The sequence below is a fragment of the Lasioglossum baleicum genome, unplaced genomic scaffold (assembly GCF_051020765.1).
Source record: "Lasioglossum baleicum unplaced genomic scaffold, iyLasBale1 scaffold1963, whole genome shotgun sequence".
Lineage (NCBI taxonomy): Eukaryota > Metazoa > Arthropoda > Insecta > Hymenoptera > Halictidae > Lasioglossum > Lasioglossum baleicum.
In genome coordinates this window covers 11,214-30,016 of record NW_027471022.1, presented here as the reverse complement: position 1 = coordinate 30,016, position 18,803 = coordinate 11,214, and the positions used below count along the sequence as shown (strand labels likewise).

The following is an 18,803-nucleotide window of genomic DNA, read 5'->3' as shown; positions in this document are numbered from 1 at the left end:
TTGGGAGATGGAACCTCGGGGCGTCGGGACGGCGTTGGAGAACGCCGACGGGAGAGGCAGACGTAACGATCAAACGAGCACGTAAGGAAGCGACGCGATGGTTTTCGACAGCGTTGGCACATGTCATGTCAACCGGTCCCAATAAAGTGCCTCGCCTTTCGGCGTTCCAACGCCGTTCCAACTTTACATTCCGTCGATGTCGTAATTACCGCGTTCGGGCATCCTCCTGGCTCGTAAATCGCCAGCAGTGAGGTCTTAATTAAGCAGCGTGGAGTCGTTAATCGTTGACTCGATAACCGCTCGATCTGCCTAGGCGCGGCCTCGCGCCATTCGCGAATTTGTCGTTACCTATTCCCCAAGATCTAGCGAAACCACCCTGAGAGGGTGAGAGAAGACAAGGGGACGATGCGAGGGATTGGGGTGAGAGGTTGGATGGCGAGGAAAAACGCGGTTATCGGCCGGATCGGCAAGGCGTATCGGGCAACCCCCGGAGCTCATTAACGGGCGAAAGAAGAGACCGGTGGCGGGAAAAAGAGGCGGGCCCCGGCGGGTCCCAGCGGGCTCAAGGTCCCGCAGGAGCGGCTTTGGGCAAGGATCCAGGCTAATAGAGTCGTAGCCGATACAGTCGTTATCGGAAGTGGTGGTCGACCGCCACAAATCATAAGATTAGAATTTTAAATTCGCGGCGGACACGCCAGGCCAGGGCTGTGCCTCGGCCACGTGGTACGATCCGCGTGGTCGGATTCCCTCGAAATCTCGATGCATGATCTCTCGGTCGCTTGGCCGAAGAGAGGAAGATAAAGCGAGACCCACGTCTCACGGAGGTAAATTCCGCGCTGGCGGCCAAATAAAAATCGAACGGCCCCGGTTGGAATGTGAATAACGGCCATTGTACGAGGGACATGCGAACCCGACCCCATTTGACGACCGTCCTGGACCGGTCCGTTTCGCGAACACTCGGTGGATTGGCGACTTTTATCCCGAAACGCTTCCCTCTCGCCACGCCATCCGAAGTATTTGATGTCCAGCGTGCTTTACCTTCGATCCTGCTTGTTCTCGCGACCCACGAGATCGGCCAAGGTTTCCGAGCAGCAGCAGCAGCAACAACAACGACGGCGACGGCGGTAGCGACGGCCAAGACGGCCCTCTCTCGGCCACTCTTCGGGGAGAATTAGCGAGAAGGATCGGTGGTACTCCGGCCGAGCGAGGTTGGTTCGTGCGTGTAAATAAAACGGTGACAACTTCTTCAGCGGCCTCTCGGTGGCCTCTCGGAGGTAGAAACGGCGCTGGGCGGTGGCGAGCTGGCCTTTTCCGGCGATCGTTATAGCCGCGCGGTCCAGGCTAATTACGATATTAACATCGAGCGATCGAGCGATAGATCTCGCCGGGCAGAGAGAGGAGAGAGAAAGAGAAGGAGGGAAGGTAGATCAACGTGGTAAAACAGGCCAGCAGGCTGGTGCGTGTAACGATGGCTTGCCCCACATGCTCAATCAGCGTGTTTCTTTGCCGAGGCCACCACGGGCCGCCGGTGCAGGGCTACTCTTTCTGGCGATCCCACAACCAGGGATAAAAGAAAAGCCTAATCAGCATGCGTCCTGTCCAGCCAATTAGAAATACCCTGTTTTACCGACTGTCACCGTGGATCGCGTATTGAGTTGTATCGGCCGACTTATGTTCGCTTCGTGAATCAGCGATCACCGAGCCACCGGTTCGATCCCACTCTCCTGGTCCTCTCGCTATCCTCTCCTGTCCTCCTTCCTTCCGTACGGCTTTCCGCCTTTCCTCCTCTCTTGCACGCAACGGATGCACGTACGCACGGAGGCCACACGCACGCCTACGCCAGCGATCGACCCAGGGCAGCGCAGGGGTCTCCACGTACGGTGGATTCTGTGTGGGCTGATGCTTGATTTACGGCCAACGAGACCCAGCTCTCCGGACTCCGCTTTCGGTAGTAAAAGAGAACTGCAAATAGTTCCTTCGATGGGCTGCGCTGCGCCTGGCCTGCAAATATTCCGCTCTCTAATTGCATTGATTAGAGCGGCCTCGGACTCGTTCGCGGAATAAAGACGGAATTGCTGACCGGCCAATCGGAGGCTCCACTCTCACGTTCTCTTTTCAGTTTCTCACCCCTGTGGCGGAAGAAACATCCTGCCAGACAAGCGCAACTATCCGGCAGGTCGTCGGTGAGTGGATGTGGCGGACCAGGGTGCACGCCGGACGGGACACCCTATTAGCCGAGCCTCGAGTCCTCGCAAAAATCACCCGCAGAATTTCTCCAGCACGTTGTTATTCGCGCTGTTTATCATTCCACGTCGCAATTAGGGCGAAGACGTCTGCGTCGCGGTCCTCCACGAGCCCTCTGTTTTCTCCTCGTCCTCCGCGTGTCTCCCGAAACGGCCATTCTCCGCCAATTTCCCCTATTTTACCAACCGAGAAAATACAGTCGAGGTAATCAAATCGCGTGGACAAGCGGATCGGTTTTCCCGACCACGAGAAATCGCGTAACCTCTCGAACTGTGCTGGGTATTACGAGGGAAATCGAAAGGGAGAGAAAAATTCAGCCCGAAGCAATATGCAAATGACGAAGCTGGAGTCTGATTAAGGTACTACTTCTCCGGTGGCGATAGTGGAGGCGAGAAATCACCGTACCCGGCGACCTCCTCTCATTTTATTTTCGCGTCCGAGGCGCTCTCGTTTGCTGTCTCGGTTCAACGCTAACGAGCATCTTAGCAGCAATTATTCTAATTAATATCTCCCCCACTCAACGGTAACCAGAGTCGAACAGACCGCTATTCTACGCACGCGTTTCACCGTCGATCCTCCTCCAACCTTCGACAACCCTTCGATCCACGCGGTCGATCATTTCCACGCGGTCGCGAGCGGAACGAGGACGGAACGAGGCGAGCATCAACGAGCTTTACGACGCTCCTCGTCGAGGTTTTTGGGTTCGCCGCGTGATTGGCTATTATCGTCTCCGTCCTCGTCGGTTATGTAGCGCGTGGAACCGCGCAGGATTGAGTCCTCTGCGCCTTCTCCTCCTCCTTTTGTCTCTTCCTATCGTGCCACTCTCTTCTCGCTCCGGAGAACCAGCATCGAGAGCGCCTCTCGCCTCTAACGCTTCTCCCCTTCTCCTTTCCTTCTCCTTCTCTTTCCTCTCCTTCTTCTTCGTCATCGTCGTCGTCGTGCTTGCTTTCTTCTTTCTCGACCTGCCGAGCTTTACGAAGCGGGACGCGGTAGGAGTGGAAGGAGAAAGCAGAAGGAGAGGCAGCCCTTCCGGCTCTGACTCTAATTGTATTTGATCTCGCGTTTAAGACTTTTTATCCACAGACTGCTCTGCCGCGGCGAGGATCCCTTGATTCCGGAGGCGACTCGTTATATGGCCTGGCCAGGGTTCAGCCTCGGGGTCGCCGCTCATTTCTGTCTCCTCTTTCTTCTCCGCCGCTCATTCTCGATCGCGTTCCTGCCTCGCGAATTCGACGTGAAATTTCCAGCTTTCGCAGAATTTACATAGCCTTTGGTCATTTCGACCTATCTGTCCGCGTACCCTGGCGGCCGCGACGCTTTCTTCGCCGTGGTGGACAGCGAGGAAATCGGAGAAGCGTCCGATTGATAGGATAACAGGACCTGCTGGAAGAAGCAGGTGCAGCGACGGACGTTGGACCTAGCATGGGTTAATCGAGAAGGAAACGGGTGCCCGAGGTGGAAGCCGGTACGCCGCGCTACGCCAATGATCCTTATCGGAGCTGGTACTAGAAGCGCCGACTGCTCGAACGGATGCTCAATTGCATCTCCGACGAGGCTCGTCCGCAAACGATACAACCGGTACGTAGCCATTGCGATTGAAGCTAACTTGAAATTTTAAAGCCGGCACCAGCTAGGGCCGGTGAAATAAAAGGCGGGCGGGGGAGAGACAGGCGCGGGGACCGACAAAACGAAAAGGTGCGCTCGCCGGACGGAGCGGAGAGAATGGCCCCGCGAGAGAACGAGAAACAAGCGGGAAGAGCGAGAGGGCAGAGGGAGTAGGCGGAGAGTGAAAGGGGAGAGAGAGGAGGTAAGTGGGTGTGGATTGTGCGGCTGGTCGCAGAGAGATACCAGAAGCACGGAGAGAAGGCTGCTTGCCAGGACATAGAGGCAGCCTGAATTATCGTGATATTTAAATTAACAAATGACATTCTGCATTGTCATAGCCTGTCCGCGGCTCGCCCCCTATTGTACCAGCCTCGAATTCCCCGACCGTGGCCCAGGGACGAAGACGTCTTGCCTGGGTGACGCGACGCGACCGTGCTCCGGCTCCCTGCCGTCTATTACCATGCTATATCTTCCATTCGGCGCACCCCGTCCTTTCTTCCCGATAATTCCGTCTTCCCAATTCTCCCAATCCGACCAAGCCACGCCAGACCGAAACTTCCTCCTGATAAGAAAGAGAAAATCCCCTAATTGCGATGCTAACCACGATGAAAATGTTAATCTCGCGATATCTCGATCATCAGCTGCGATTATCGATTGTCCGCGTGTTTTACGTCGGCCGTTCCACGAGAAGCGGCGTTTACTACCGGCCGAACGATTTCTCCCCGCGAGATACCAGTTTTTCCACCGGGTATAACGAGCACTACCGAAGCGTATCTCGGCACAACTACCCTAAACAGCTAATAATTCTGGTCGCAAGCCGGACATTAAAGTCCCGATCGGTAGGGGAGCGAAAGCAAAACGGTCGGTCATTCGAAACGAAGTAATTACTACTACTATTAAACGATTCCTGGCCAACTACCGTTTAGCGCGGACAACACCTGCCGTATCGTCCTTCAAAATTCCGTCTATTCGCTAGGAAACTGCGTGGCGAAGAGAAATCCGCTAGTCGGCTGGACATTGACGGCTCCCGCACGCGAGTTATCGGGCCAATTACTCATAATAACGTCAATCGGCTTGTAAACTGACCGGCGTCTACGAGGAATCCGGTCGCGGTCGTCTTGGCCGTCGCGGACGTGTGCTGTATAATCTTTATTGTCGCGATATATAGTCCGAGTAAGTAAATCGAGCGTTAATCTTGGCGCTAGTGATCCTCTCTGATCCTCTCGGAGACTGGAAACCCGGGACTCGACGAAGAGGCAGGAGGAAAAGAGGCCGGGAGTGTTCCCTCGATCAAAGGGCGAAACGGAATGAATCTTCGGGATGGAAAAGGCTTGGGACCGAAGTTTCACATACGACCATGCGGCGCGGAGGCTAGGCGGCAGCGCAATGAGTAAAGTGGACCCATCTGCCATGCTTGTAGATTCTGCGAGAAAACGTATCCGTGGCGTTGGTAGCGTAGCACATAAACTCGGCCGAGTTGCTCCCCGGCCGGCCAACACGGTGGCTCTCTCGCGGTTGCCCACCTTGCATCCAAGTGAATAAAGGGTGGATATACGATCTCATCATGGATTCGTCGGGACAAAACAAACCCGACACCGCGACGTCCCACGGCTCTCTTGCTGTTCTTTGCGACCTTCGGGTGGCGAACGTGCGTGCCGAAGAACGAGCAGCAGGAGAAAGCCTTCGGAAGTCGACCACGATCGACTAACAACAGGAAGAAGAGGATGAAGCACCAGAAGCGGCAGCGGACCAACGGCGAGAGGAAAAGTGAGACGGAGACCGAGCTTGTGTACCCCAAGGAGTCGATGAAAGGAAACAGGATCGTCGGAGGAAGCAGCGGCAGCAGTGGAGGCAGAAGAAGGAGGAGAAGAGCTTCTCTTCTCCGAAACCGGTCGTTACCGAATTTGAAACCTCCTTCTGTCGTTGCGGCCCGTTTTTCCATACCGGTCGGTCGAAGTGGACGTGAACGATCGCGCGAGACCGAGCAGCTCCCGTCTACGAGATTCTCCAGAGAAGATGATCAATTTCGCGGACGTGGATAAACCAGCGGGAAGGCCTACCGGCTCACTTGGCCAATCTTTCCCGCGGAAAAAACGCCGATTGAGATATCGCGGCTCATCAGCCCCTACAAAAAGCCGGATATCAATCCACATCAGCGCTGCGGGTCTGAGAAGGAAAATTGAAGATTGAGATATCGCCGGTTCGCTGTATCGGCCATGATGCCTTCCAGGCACCATATTTACGAGCGCCGCTGAATAAACAAACGCGCGCGGACTCACTTTCTCTCTCTTTCTCCCTCTTTCACCGGGCCCACCTCTGTCTTTCTCCGGCTGTTCGTTTTTGCTGCAGATTGAGACATACCGCGCCACTAGATCGTGGCGCATTTGAATTCCAAGAAAATGTACGATCTGTTAGACGGCGAGGACCGTAAGTCGTTTCATCGTGATGAAAATCGTGGGCCTGAACGCTGCTTGACGCTGACGTTTCCTGGACTATGCCGGCGTTTTTAATGCGGCGTTTTTAATGCGCGCGTATCCAGCGTTTTATTATTCGTTAAGGACTCGCCGTGTTTCCCCGTCCCGTTAAGGGTGGCGAAAAAGTTCATTTCGATACGGTGGAATCTTTAACGAGATGTTTAAGGGGGTGACGTCTCGGTAAGAAGCATCGAGAGACTTTTATCACCGTCCGAGGTGTCGTTACGATGCTTCGACAGGGTGTGCTTATCGATGATTTAGAATTCTCAAGATTAATGCATTTTCACGGGACCCTATCAATAAAAACACGTCACGCCCATGGCAAGCCGCCGGCTGGCAATGATTCGTATAAACTTGTCTGGCGTTTTCACTGGAATATGCCGTAGTAAATCTCTCCAAAAATATCGAACAATATCCCGAAACAGTTCGACGGCGAACAGTTCAGGGACGTAGTAAGCGCTGCGTACTCTCTTCTTATAATTCCCTCGCAATGGAGCTCTCGCGTCGTTTATTACCGGATTATTAACTGCGCTAACTGGCCAGGACATCCGAACGACTTTCAATCATATTTCCATTATTCCCGATGCGTGATTTATTTTTATAGCATCGCCGGAAATCAGACAGTAACGTACTCTTCATCCCTCGTGAATTTACGCAACCTAATTAATTTGCATCGTTTACCCGTGTACCGCGATGGGTGAAATTGCATGTATGCCACGTTGGTTTTGCGAACGGCCATAAATTTGCGAAAAGAAATCGCACGACGATGTTTATGGGGGCGGTATAAAGAGTGAGGCTTGTACCCTCACATCCTCAAGTGGGATTTTTACTCGCGTGTTTTTGCAAAGAAAAACAACGACGGTTTTTTGTGTACAAAATTATGAAAATTCAAACTCTGGTAATATTTCACTAAATTTTTCATTTTTCGATAAATCGCGAACCCCGTGATAGTTAATTTTCGATTTCTCGCGTTGTCGAGTGATTTTATGTTGAATAAACTATACTGTTTCGTCGAAATTCCATTCTACTTGTTATAACTGCAAAAACCAGCTGATTTTTCACTCGTTGTCATTCATTATGACCAGTGTAAATATACGCGCAAATATTCTACCATATGTACTCTTCCAGTTATTATAATATCGGTGATGCGCTCCATTCAAAGTGAAAACACTTAGCAAAAAATCGCGCGTTAATTTCTATATGATTTTTAAAAATATAGACACTACAGGAATTCGGTTCCTAATTATTTGGATGTAAGAATAAAATTTTCTAAGGAGCTATCAACGTTTGAATTTTTACAATCTCGTAAGCGATGAAACGGTGTTTATCTTCTGCTATAAGAACGTCTATGTAGAAATTCAATTTGCGGATGTGAAAGCGCAGACTTTTCTCTTTTTATCGAGCCCACAGATATTATCGCGCGATATTTCTTCGCGAGCTCAGAGCTGTTCAAACAACCAAGTAGTCTATAGATTCGTTTATGCTCGTCTGTGTACTCGTACTATTTTATGGCTATCGCTACGAGTGGATAGCGAGTGATAGACAGAACAGATCTAACTCTTCTTTTCTCGTATTATAGAGGTCGGATTCTCCCTGTGAAGCAATCGTTGCGTAACAGAAATTGTCGAGTATGTACTCACTACATTTGTATCCCATGGAGGCTGTGTGCTGCCTCTCTTATGGTTGTCCATTCATCCTCTCCCGTGTTAATTAGTCCCTTCAGCGATGTATAAGGAAGCGTGCAAGAGAAAGGACGTCCGTGTGTAAAGAAGAGAAAGAGTGACTTTGTAAAAATATGAGACATAATTGAATTAGTTAATACGACGTTAAGTGCTTCATTAAATATACTCGCTATTACTCGCGAGCTCGACTTCGGTGATTTCTGCAGAAGTTAGGGGTTTTTAATACCTTTTCGAATATTCGTAAATCTAATTTAATCCTAGGATGACGTGGCCTTCGTGTCAAATCTCGCGATCATAAGCTACGCTAATCACGCGACCATAATTATATTCCACGAACGTCTAAAATGTTATCCAATTATATTTTTCACGAAACTGGCGCACGGTGGTTAAATAAATTTCTCGTAACTAATCCCGTAGATTACAATGACAAGTCTAACTCGTCGCGAATTCTTCGTATCGAAACTCACGATCATAAGTTCCGCTACGATAATTATATTTCGCGCGTTTCAACGCGAAGGCTGCCTAAAATCATAAAAAATGAAGTAAATTTATATCTAATTGCTTGAACACTGAAATGCTACTTGAACCCATAAAGAGGATTAAGGAAAAAGAAATTCGGCGACAAGGGGATATTGTTGTTTAATTCGGAGAAAGAGGACGGGTTAATCCGAATCGGTGGCAATCTGTGACGCAAATTAGCCAGAAGCCTGGAATTACGTTGTTGAGGAATGGCGAGGAAAGGCGAGGGTAGTGGTGGATTCGGCGGGCCGTGGAAATTTATCAGGAAACGCAGCCGGTGTTGATTTATTCCGAAACTCGCGTTGATCAACGCCCACGCATGAGACACCTTCGCAAATTCCTTAATGATTCTCGGTGCGCAATCTCGGCTGATGACAGAAAGGTAGGAGAGAAATGAATGTTAATCTTCTATTCTCTACAGCAGCGTCCCGATTTTTTTGCCCTGCCAGCTCCGTGCCCCGTCTGGGCTTATTTTTCGTGATTTATGTCGCTCGGAAACGCGGGCCCGACATTTTCTTGGCCTGTCAGCCTCCGGAACGGTCCAAAGGTCCCGGCTAATTTCGTAATACGCCGATCCGTGTCCGCCGCTGGAAATTCATTGGAGTCCGATAACCGAATCAGATATCGCTGCCAACGTTTTCCCACGTTGACCGTAGTCCCTACCTCGTTTTTCTTCACGATAATCGTGCTTATTCAATTTCGCCGGATTCCACCCCCTCCGTCTCTTTATTTACGACGAGCCGCGGTTCCTGAGATTTAGTGGCCGGTCACGCGTATCGTTTCGGGTTAGAGCTGCCGCTTATGGTCATGGATTTTCTATGGGGTTTTTTTCTTTCGAGAGAGAGAGAAGGGGTGCGGAAAGATTTGTAGAATAATAGGTACTTACTTAAGCAGAAATTCTGATACTGTGCTTTCAGTATTTGTTCTCCTTTTTGTTATTTCTTTTTAACGGGCCGTAGTCGTGCGAGATTGAAAGCAGAACGTTGTAGGTTCGCGTTTGGGGTGTAGCGATTTGTTAGGGGTTGAAGAATTTCTGGAGAAGAGACGGTAGCAACAGCTGTTCGAAGAACGCGGAAACCGTCGACGGAATAATCGGTAAGATTATTTTCCGCGAAGCGATGAAATAAAATAGTTAGCATAATGTTTTAAAAAGCCTCTAAGAGCATGCATTGTTTACAATTTTTAGTTTGTTGTAATATTTTATATACCTGGTGTCGATAGTATAGATTTCTCCCTTTAACGTTTAGGATTATCTACGGTTAAAGTAGAACGCGACTATACCTTCGATTGAAAAGTCGGTAAAAGCGTTCCCCTTAGTTGGTAAGTCGTTTAGTCGATATAAAGATCACTCTGGCGCAACGTTTAAATTATTAGATATAAGATAAAAGCATAAAATATATATGTGAAATGTTTTCCAAACATTTTTCGAATAATTCGCTTCGTTGAATTTTAATTATATTAAACACCACTTGGTGATTTGCGTATTTCGCAATGTTTATCCAGTGTGCCCAGCTTAAAGAAAATAAACGAAATCAATTCGATGTTGATCGCTGCTTAATTATTCCAAATAATTTATTCAAGGCACGGAAAATCATCTCCAAGCCCCGTACTCATCCCGATACCCATCTGGTTCGTCGAAAGGACTTAAGGGTGGAGGCAGGCCGGCGCTAAAGGCGATCGCAGTTTGTTGACACGAAGTTGCAACAAGGTAATCCGAGGATCGCAGATATTCTCAAGTAGCGCCATAGACATGCTTTTCTTTTTCTCTCCTATAAAAAGAAACGGTCGGAACGTGTCGTAATTTGACGTGGAGTTTATTAATGGCACCTCGGCCTCTCTGCACATCAAGATTACAGATTTTTTCACCAATCCCAGACAAGATAGTGCTCTTTATTCCGCTTATCGTCCCTTTAGAGGCATGCACCTCTGAAAACTTTCGACTTCCACAAGTGACCACGAACTTCCACCGATTTCCATCGAATAAACTGACACGGAAATCATAAAAATTAGAAATCTCGCTCGATTCGGGACGTTTAGGGGAATTTATTTTCCGAGGAATTAGGGGGATGAGTGGGGACTGGGAAAGCCATTGGCTCGTAAATCGCGTGGCGTGGAGAGCAGTGGCGGTAGCATGGCTCCCGCGTGTTCGATGTCGAGAATGCGGCGTGCTCGCGTCGTGACGTTGACCAGAGCACGTAGATCACTCTTGTCTTAGCATTTAAGTATCGAACAACAAATAGAAGACGTCCGACGGCTATCTAATTACTCGATTCTTCGCTACCGATGCCTGCAACATTCACGGTTATAAACAAGCCGCGCGTAACGCGCTTTGTTCCGACTGGCAATTAACCCATCCAACCCTCCACTAATCGCTCCGTAATTAGCAATTAACAAGTCATCCGATCATCCTCTCCGTTCCGTTCTCCAGATAGCGAAAATCTCACGAAATCTATGCGAGTAATCGTATTATCTTTTTATGGAAGGTATGGAAATACTAGCATAACTAAGGGGTTTACGCGTGTGTTGTACGTATATGTCTAGAATATTTTTCTAACCCGTAATTTTCCTTCTTCTTCGCGAGTGATTATTGGATTTGTAAATTTTTTTTAATTTTCTACTAACAAATTACTCGGTATAGCGATTAATTTCAGGAAGCAGTGACTGATTTATAGACTGCTTTGGAGTATTTTCTGCAACGAGTTATCCGATGGGCAAATTAATTTCTGGTAGTGATGATATAGTTTATAATTAATTTTTTATTTAAGCTTTATAATGTTCTAAACCTAACGAGTTCCTAAGGAACAGAAGATCATAAATTATTTTTAGATCTTTGTACTCGAATTCTTGTTTCGATTGCTCGATTCTGACGCTGTCGATATTTTTCAGGTTTTCAATCGTGGCAGATTTATCGCGAATTAGCAGCTAACCAAATTAATCCTGGTTTAAATTGCGAGGGAGGAATTTTTGGAGTTGCTCGGTGAAGAAAGCGTAGAGGAAGAAACAAATTGCGGCATTATCGAGGTTTCTGGCAAACGTGCCTGCGTTTTCGGTTGCAAAGCAGAAAATAAACAGAGGGATACGTCCGTCGAGACATCCAGATCCTCGCAATTGTTTGAGCCACTCGTGAGAAGACGACGAGAAGTCTTTCCAGCGTTTCTAAGTACAGAAATCCACGCTCTTTCGACAGAACGGCTACACGTGAGTCGTCTCTCCGGCAGGAAACTTGGTCCTGAAAGGGTCCTGCGATCCTACGGTTTCTATCCGTCTGCCAGGCACCACTTGGAATTAATTACGCAGATTCTTCCATTTTCGCATCACCCCAGGTCCGAGGTATTTCCATTTTCGACGCCGCCTCTGAAGCGATCACCCAAACCGAACACGCGACGAAGATGTTTTCTTTCTACCGAGAATAATTTTATACATTCATTAGCAACAAAATTTTATCGGTATAATAAATAAAACAGACGAAATATCCACGACGTTCGCTAAATTATCTCTCTGCCTGGCGAACGACGCCGGCTCTGTCGTCGCGACGCGTAACATCGAGCGTCGAATGGTGCCAAATTGGCGGAAAACGAGCGACGCTTTCTCGGCCATCCTCCATCGATCACCGTCGCTTTCCAGTCCTCTCGCACCCTCCGATCCTCCGTCGAATAAGAAAATACCTTTGCCCCTTGTCTTTAGAGTCAGGAAGGTTTCTGACCAATCTTACACGCAGGCCGGTGAATTACGAAACGTTCTTACCCGCGCGTTCTTCGACTGGCGCGAACGGAAGAAAAGAGCGCGTATCAAAACGATCGAGAAACTCGGTGACCTAGCATCGCCGCTAACGAGATCTTGCTGGGAGAAACAGGGTCACGAGAGGAAAAGGATCGCGGTGGAAAGGAAAAGCCTCTGGGATCCTTGGAGCGTGGTGGGCTGTAACGTGAGTCCGGTGTGTGGATAAAGCAAACGGGAGAAACGCAACGGAAGAAGGAGCGTGGCGGAAACGAGGTGACCGAGCTTGTTCGTTATTAAGTCGCGAACCATAGCGAGTGATCGACGATGCATCGACTAGGAACGATCCCTCGACCGATGGTCCCCTTTATCGAGTCCGTTGCGGCTGCTCGTGCATGACAAGCAGCACGTTTTCTAGTAAACGTAGGCGACCGTGTTGTCGAATGTCCTGCATTCCCTCTCGCAGTGTACCTGGCCAGGCTCGTACTTGCTCCCCTTCGAGTATCTGTTCAGCCTGGACAAATTTCGATAGAGCTTCAGGTAATCGCCCTCCAGCTGCTCGTCCTCGCGGTAATATCTCCGACGCCTGAAGCCAGCGTCGTCGCCGTCGTCCAACAGCCTGTCGCTTCTCCAGTCCCTGCTGTTCGCGGAGAGGAAAGAGGCTACGCTGGAGTCTCTTATCCTGAAATTGATGGTCCTGCTTCATCTGGGCAACGTCGAGCTGTAAAGCCTCTCGCCTGTTCAGTGACTAATGCCGTTCCTCAGAATCGGCTTAGACACGTTTAAATCTCTCGAACGGTCCCACAAGCTAGCCCTCTCCGCGTACGCCGCCGCGTAATCGCGGTGTCTAACGCGTCGCGGCTGCATCTCCGTGTCCCGATCGACGTAATTCGTGTCGGACCCTTCCTCCTCGAGTAGACAGCTCTGTCCCGGTGATAGCGGCCGAAGCGAGCGTAGCGGCGCCGATCCTGCTCGCGCGCGTCTGTTCGTTGCTCCACGTGGTCCGGGAATCAATAGTCGTTTCTGATCACGTCGCCGTTGCTGCGTGAACTATCATCGGTGGAACGACGCGCGGCGAACAGTCCGTGCATGAAGCTCTCCACGTACCGGCCGATCCTGTTCGTTTTCTCCGCGATGATGTTGCAATAATCGCGCAACTTGTGACGATTTCCGCGATAGCTGGCGGCCTGGCCGGACGTGGTCGGGACATCCGCGGAGGGATACTCGTGGTTCGTGTTATACGGCTGCCCATCCGTCTTGCGAATGCCTCGGGTTACCCTACCTGATTACAGAGAAGCCAATAATTGCACGAAGCCGATGGTAATGGTGGCGCCGTGAGGATACAAGCCACCCAGGTTCTGCCGAAGTATCATCACCGCGTAATAATTGAACTCGTTCGCCCCGGAAAACCTCTCGAAGAACAACAGCCCGCACGTGATCGCAATGGACTTGTACAATCGGGGCGAGAACATGTTGTCCTTGAACGTCAGCTCGGTCTGCTTCGCTCTGGAGGCGAGAATGTTCGTTTTGACCACCTGCAACAATCGTACGGAAGTCGATGTAGCCAAGATGGATCGTCGGTGAGACGGAGAGAGCGGCGAGGCTGAATCGTCGTTCGATTACAAAGCAATGTTTTTCGTTGCACCGCCAACGAACGTCGTCTGTTTGAAAGGGATATCGAGACAGAGAGAAAAAAGAAGAGGAGAGCAAAGGGAGGGGTAGAGGCATGTTTGAAAATTACCAGCAGTTCGTGACGTGTGTCGACGTGATCACCGCGAAGCCATTGCAAGCTGTTGGCAGCCTCGTCGTCTTTGCCGTTCAGGACGAGATACGAGGGCGTCTCCGGTGTAAAGAGAGTTCCCAATAAGAGCATTGACGGCGCTATGGTCAGCAGTGGTGCGCTCTGCCGTCAGTTCAGGTACGTGCCGGCTATATACGACAATAACACGCCGAGCACCTGCAGCATCGCCGACAGGCAGCCTCTGATACCCAGCATCGAGATTTCCGATATGTATACCTAAACGAAACATCCGTTATTCCCGACGTCTGTTCGGCGGGTGGACGTGGAGGGAAGGAAGAAGGAACGGTGATGAGATACATGGGCTGCCAAGGTGTTCGCTGAGCAGCAAAGGCCACCGATGAAGATGGTAACGTAGACCAATTCGACGCAGAGCGCGGTGCCTGTAAGGATCCAGACGACCGCCAGAGCAAAGATGTGATCCGGAGCGCCAATCAGCGACCCGTCCTCATTATCTAATCGCCGAACATAGCGCCGAACCATGCGCCCAACATCGACAACGACACGACCCACGAGGCTTCTTGTTGCGTCACCGAGAAAGCCAACCTGCGACAAATGGCAATACGATTACAGATGACAGGGTCTAACGTTATGCGAGGACCTAATTGTTGCTTATTACCAGGCCGCGTGCTCCCCGTCGCACCCGCGGCCATCATTAAGCTATCGATCGATCCATCTTCCCAACCAGTTCAAGGATAGTCCACCGACCACGAGTTCGACGCGCTTCGACGCGATGACTCGCTACCACCCCGTCTCTCATCCTCCGATTCGCTACAAACCTCCGCATCTTCCCGCGATTCGACGGCGTCGGCGTCGATTTCACATGGACGACACGCGTTAAACCATACGCCGATGAGCCGTTACTCGAAAAGCACAGATCGCGGTGTCGCTTCAGGGATATCCGACGCCGCGATTTACCGGCGATTACTCCGATTGAAAAGCAAATTGTGAATGCCGACGTTAGGCAAATGACATAACCGAAGAATATTGCAGGCGGATACCCAAGGGTGTATAACTAACGAGCATGGTTTCTTGTCACTTTGCGTGGCGAGCTTCCTTTATAGCGCGACGCGATAAAAGCGCGCGCTATTGCGGAGAAAGCGCGCGACAGACGGCTGGGAACGGAACGGAGCGACTTTAATGCATTTGTTAAGCGAATTATCTAAGATATTCGCCCGCGCTTTATTGCCGGCACGACGAAATACCTTGTCCGGCTTATTCAATTTCCTTATCTGCCGACCGACGCTAATCGTTACCGGACACGACACGTCTAACTCGCGATTACTCGCCAAGTTTCGCTTTCCCTGTTTACACCGCGTCGGCCGTGTTACGCCGCTGTCTGCCCGTTCTTTCGCTCGCTACCTTAAAACAGACTTTCGCGGACCAGAGAAACGTAGTTACCAGCTGGCGTTGTTCGGCGACTGGTTGTCCAGGATGGAGTCCACAACTGGCGAGGTGTAACCTTTCGCCAGGCCAGAAAACAGCTTTCCTATCGAAAGCACCACGGCCGCCAGTACCTGAAAAAACCACGCAATCCTTACCATCGGGGTTGTTCAAATTCTAGGACCGACGAAGGACGAGGCTGGAGTAGGAATGTTTCTGTTTCCTCTAACTCGAGGTTCCTTCGGAGTAAAGACGTGTTTGTCGGTAATTGGGTATATATACCGGGTATATATCGGCGCGAGGCCTGAATAGAACGGAAAACGCAAAGAGAAAAGGTCCGAATGCCGGTGACCTGCGAGGCAACGGTCTTATGTCATTCTCCGACCTAACCCAAATCGTAGGAATGAAATGGTTGGAATTAATCGTTCGGTTGTAAATCGAAAGGGGTCTCTTCCTTTATCGCTCCGTCTCTCGCTCTGTGCCCTCGCGAGGAATAATAAACGCTTGAGCTCACGCACGCATCCACTCCGCAACGATCGCTCCTCCGCGCGGATGACAATGCTCCGGAGCTTCCACCCGTATCAGAAACCAGCGATTTTACGATGCGCGGAGCCGAAATTTCGGCATGATGGAATCTCCTGCCGAGGAATGCCACGCGTTTCGATACCATCAAGCCGAGATCTCCCGACCTGTTTCCCCTTGGAATATCGTGTCGGGGATACGGAGCGTCGTCGAGGTTGCGAAACCGTTCAAAAATTAGCAGGATGGAAGGGAAAATTAAAGGAAGGCTTATTTATAAAACTTGCAAATTCGTCTGCTTTACCGTATCTCTCCGCTGGTTTGCCTTCGCGCGAGAAGAGGTAAAACACACTCGAGTCCTCGACGAGTTTCGCAACCCTTGATATCCTCGAAATACCAAACGGCTCTGATATTCCATCATAGAGATCCACTGCACCTTCGCGCGCACTTGCCTCGGATTCCAGAATCCGTGATTCAGTTTTTACCTGATCCCTCTGTTCGATTTCGTTATTTAGCTCGTCCGGTTCAAACTCCAATGACGCACGACGTCGTAACGCTAACGCACTCTCGGTATCTGTCGGTAGCTCCGAATTAACGATTCCTCGCGTGACATAAGAAAATCGTTGGAGCGTGGAGATCACACACCAGCGTGTCACTCGGATCGCGAAGATTTTTCTCTGCCGAGATCTGTGCCGATTGCGAGGATTTTTCTAGGCCGCAATCTACGCCGATCGCTAGCGTTTATCCCGATCCATCAGCGGCCGCGAGAAACAGAGATGACATCGACGGTCTCCGGTGCCGTACCGGAAAGAACCTCTCGATGAAAATACTTTGAGACTTTTAAACCCCTCTCTCTTCGCCCGGCGAAATTTCTCTCTCTCTCTCTCTCTCTCTCTCTCTCTCTCTCTCTCTCTCTCTCTCGCGTGCCGCACGAAATCCCATAACGCGGATACTAGTTAGTTATCCGCGCAATGGACGGCGTGGAGGTTGCGAACGAGTAATTTCAGGTCGGAAGCAGAAGGGTGAACGAGAGACCCTCGAGCGGTGGTTCCGTTTTGACGCGCGCGACCTGCATTCGATAATCCCAAAATCTAATTCTCGGCCGCGCCGATGCGAAGCGGTGTAAGCGGATTTGTATCGCGCGTATACGTTCAGTTTGTTCCGCTGTGCAACTATCAACGGCGCCGTCGGAGGCTCAGGCGATAATAAAATTGCGCTCCGCGGCGCGTTTTATCGGCCGCGATGTCGCTCGACCCTCGATCGACGAAAAATCGCGAACGGAGATCTGCTTTTCGGTCGAAAATCGGGATGTGCCTTGTGTTAGGTCCAAGCTAACCGGGAGAGCCATTAGCTTAAAAGCTGTTATCCGATGCTGCTCGGGCGACAGGAGTGGAGAGAGGAGGGAAAGAAAGAGGGAAAAAGAGCTTTGAAGGTTTTTACAATGGCGGTATTATGAAAAGTGCCCGCTATTGAATATACGCGCGAGAGAAGAGGAAGGAAGAGGAGTATGTGGAGCTTTGCTCGAAAGAGTCCGCACGATACGCCTTGAAAAACTTGGACCTCCCGATTAAGCTCGTAACTATCTTCGGTATTTGCATATCGATATGGAGCTACGCCAAGAAGGATACTCGCTGGATTTTGATTATTCCGCCAACGCTAAACCCCGCTTCGCGAAATGTAAGTCGACGAAACGGTCGCTGATCTCGGCCTGCTTCTCCGTCGTTTATTATTCCCTCGAAACAGCGTTTCTTCTTTCTCGCTTCGCGAGAAGCGACGATAAAGAATCACGGTAGGGCGAAAAAAAAGGAGTAGCGATAATGGGGAGGGGCGGGGGGGGGGGGTAATAGAGAGGAAAAAGAAGAGGTCGACACCTGTGACACGTACTGCGGTCTCTTGGCCGCCGAAGTCACATCTACCACGGAAGCCGTGGGCATTTTAAAGTTGTTCTCGCCCTCGCCCGGCACAGTTCTTACCTGCGACACAGGGAAAGATTGCCGCGATACGGATAGCGATAGTTTCCACTCGGTGGTATTTTTTACGGCGGCGTCGGGCCTGGGGGGCACGGGGGAATATCACCGAGAGAAAGACCTCCTTGTTTGCCCGTGCCCCTGTCCGCACGAATCTCTTTTAAACTGAACGGCATATCGGTGGAAATTCGATTTTCTACTTTCGACCGGCAATAGATTCTCCGTGACAACGAGATTAGTCATGTGTCCCGCTGTCACTAAGTACCATTAGTCCAGCTCCTGGTTATCTCTTCCCCTCGTTCGAAGAACGCGGCCAAGTATCGCCATTCGCACGGAGATATCGCCGCGATACCTCGTCGTTATCCACGGTGATCCGGGGTTCTTTGCGATCGCTCGTAAATTTCCACTCGGTATACACGCGGCCGGCCGTCGCGAATAGCGAGCGTATGTCCTGTAACAATTGCACCCTCCATTTCTCCATAGATTTCTCCCTTGATTCCGTCTCCTCTCTCCGTCTCCGTCTCTCGCGACAATGCCACTGCGCCTCGAGAGGGTTAGAAACCAGCCAGAGAGTACATGTGGAAAATAGAGGATCTGCGGTTAATTGATTTCTTCGCCGGTAGCATGCCCCGGTCTGGAGATCACTGGCGCGTTTTCCTAACGCACGGGGTGGAATTTTTATTTACGGAATGATGGGAATGGCGGACAATGGATGGTGGCAGAAGAGGGAAGGCGCCTCGGCCTCGCGGGGCTCCGATGCTCGGTTTTTGGCCCGGCCTTTGTCCCGGCGTCACGGGAATTTGTTCGCTTCGTTGTTGCAAAACCGCGAAATGATGGTGGCGTTTCCCCCGAAAGGATGTTTCTGTCGCTGGTAGCTCGTTTCGCCTTTCGACGC

At 50.5% G+C, this 18,803-nt stretch overlaps 1 pseudogene; it reads right to left on the bottom strand.

Moving 5' to 3' along the window:
* Positions 1-13,527: 13,527 nt before the first annotated feature.
* Positions 13,528-18,389, bottom strand: LOC143221143 (facilitated trehalose transporter Tret1-like; annotated as a pseudogene).
* Between the last annotated feature and the right edge of the window lie 414 nt (positions 18,390-18,803).